Source organism: Hibiscus syriacus, unplaced genomic scaffold (assembly GCF_006381635.1).
Source record: "Hibiscus syriacus cultivar Baekdansim isolate YM2019G1 unplaced genomic scaffold, ASM638163v2 tig00109972_pilon, whole genome shotgun sequence".
Lineage (NCBI taxonomy): Eukaryota > Viridiplantae > Streptophyta > Magnoliopsida > Malvales > Malvaceae > Hibiscus > Hibiscus syriacus.
This window is the reverse complement of record NW_024062543.1, coordinates 56,840-59,787: the sequence shown is the minus strand read 5'-3', so window position 1 is coordinate 59,787 and position 2,948 is coordinate 56,840.

Here is a 2,948-nt window from a genome sequence, read left to right as displayed (position 1 = left end):
TATAGGTATATGGGGATAAGGATAAGGAGATATTTTCTCCACTTCATCATCTTCTTCTTCATTATACGAGAGAGAGAGAGAGCCAAACAAAGGTGAGTTTTCTGATTTCTTGATTGCTTGTTGATTTTAAGTTTGAGTTTTGATCATTAGATGATAACTAAGCTTAAGAAAAGCTTAAGTTGTCTTATAATCAAAAGATGAAGAAGTTATCAGAGATTAAAGGGAATGGGTTTCTAAATAAATTTCTGGAAAAGAGTTGATAAGTTAAATTTGAAACTAAAATTGACTTGTCATAGGTATGAATAAGAAGTTATTAGTGTTAAATCAAAGTTTTGATTACATGGAAAATTTAGTAAGATTCTTGGTTTTATGAATTTGGATGAGATATGGGAGATAATAAGATGTTGAGATAATAGAAGTTAATTAAATGGTTGTAGATGAGTTTAGTGGTATGAAAGGAGTTTTATATGAGGAAATTTAGTGAAGAGTTGAAGAATTTTCGGGTGAAAAAGTTTGTTCTGTGCAGGGTGCATCGGTACACTATGAATGGGTACCGATGCATTAAGACAATTTTTGAAGGTGCATCGATACATTAAGGGGTGCATCGATGCATGAGAATTTCGAACCTAAATTGTGTATCGATACACTCATAGTGCATCGGTACACTCATAAAGAAAAAGTTGAAGTTTGGTTTATTAAATTAGCCTAAGTTATTTATACCAAGTTATAAGGTTTAGGCTTCTGATAATTGTCTCGGAAATTATGTTTATGTAGATATTAAGCCTAAACGAATTCCAGAACAAGTGACAAGTAAGATTGATCGAGGGAAAGGCAAGGAAATATAGGTGAGTGCAATTTAATTTGTACTTATGTTATTGAATAAACATTGGCTTGCAATGAGCTAGTGACGGAGTTACTATGGTAAGAAGTGACTCCTAAAATATTATATGATTGATGTGATTGTTAGGTGTGCATGAGGACATGAAAATGGGTATATGTTATTATATATGTGACCATGATCGGTATGAACATATATGAATTAGATATGACATACATGTTTACATGAACTCATGAGAAATGATATAAGCTATATGATACGATTTATATGATTACATGTATAAACAATATGTGATACTGAACTATATGGATATATGAAATTATAATACAAGTTATGTGGTATTAATATAAGTGATTATGCAAAACTGTGAGGTACGTTATATAGCATTGACATATGGACTATGTGAAAATATGTACATGAATATATGTATAAGTTATATGTTATTCTATTTGTTATGTGATGTATATATGAACCTATGTGATATGGGTTATATGACAAGAATGATATACAAGTTATATGAGAACAAGTTATGAGATTACATGTTATATGATATGGGATAGATGTTTACACATACATGTGGTATGTGACAGAAGAGAAGGAACATGCGATTATAAGAGAAATAATATGAAAACATGAATATATGAAGTATAATGATAGTGCCCATGTTATGTGATATGAGATCTAGGGGTATAGTTGGCATGCCAAGAGTCGAGGGTTACCTATGTTCTTCGGAACAAATGGACTGTTTACCTATGTTCTTCAGGACATATGGACTGTTTACCTATGTTCTTCGGGATATATGGACTGTTTACCTAGGTTCTTCGGAATCTATGGACAGGTCCTTCGGGGCATTTATATGAGATGTGGTGACAACATAATTGTGCACAACTTCAATGTACTCACATACCTTCAGTTCTCAGAAGTGTACATGGGTTTTAAAGAGAGAAAATAAATCAATTGATATGATGCTATGTGTGCTTTGTTGTGAAATGATATATGTGTTCGATGGTATGTATAGAAATGTTCAGTATATACTTATATGATAAAAATGAATCAGTGATAGCAATATAAGTACTAATAAGTATATTAATGGGCTTACAAAAGGTATCAAAAGTGTTTGCATTATCATATGTTATTATGCGGTTATTATTTATACTGAATCATATGTGACATGATTGAATTCATAGATTGCATATTTATATTTATGAGAAATGTATTATTATGTTTATGTCTCACTAAGTCTATGACTTAGCGTGTAAGTGATTTACACGTAGGTATTGAGAAGTAGGAGGATCAAAGCTAAGTTCAAAGTAACAACGTATCTCTGCTCAAAGATCAGATCAGAAGTAAATTATAAAATATGTATTGTTATGTGATAAATAGGTTGGCATGTAAACAAAGTTGGTAAATTAAGTATTTATGATCTGATTGAGTTTGGTAATGTTTTAAACGTATTTATGTAAATGGTAACTGTATAGTGATGAACGATTTAATTTTTATGAGTTTTATATAATTTGAGCTGAAGTTATTGTAGCAGTACATCGATACACAATTTATATTCGATGTTTTTGTGCATCGGTGCACTGTAGCACTGTTCATGGTACTGTTCATTACTGTTTACGGTAATGTTCACACCGTATATTACTGTTCATAAAAGCGTATTTTTCCTTAAATTGTTATAACGAACATAATTCAACGGTATATTATCGTATTTTCTTAATATAAGTCGAAATGTTTTGTTATTTTGTAAGAATATTATTTTAAAAAGTCAATGTGACATCTCGGACTCATATCCGGGTCGGGTACGGGTTGGGGTGTTACATCCGTAAATGTTCGGGGATATGCAAATTGAAAAATAATTTGATTTCACAAGTTTTGCTTGGTTTGAGTTTGAGGGTTTTTTTAGTTGTTTATATCCAATATTCTGCAAAATAATTTGTTTTGAGTTTTTTTTTGGGTTGTTCTCATTTCTGAGTTTTGTTTGGTTAGAGTTGGAGGAAGAAGAAGAAGAAGTTGCCACGTCAGAAAGTTAACATGGTTAACTACCACGTCAGCAAAAATTAATGGGAGGTAACGGCAGGGACAGAAATAAAAATGAACTAAAAGTTCG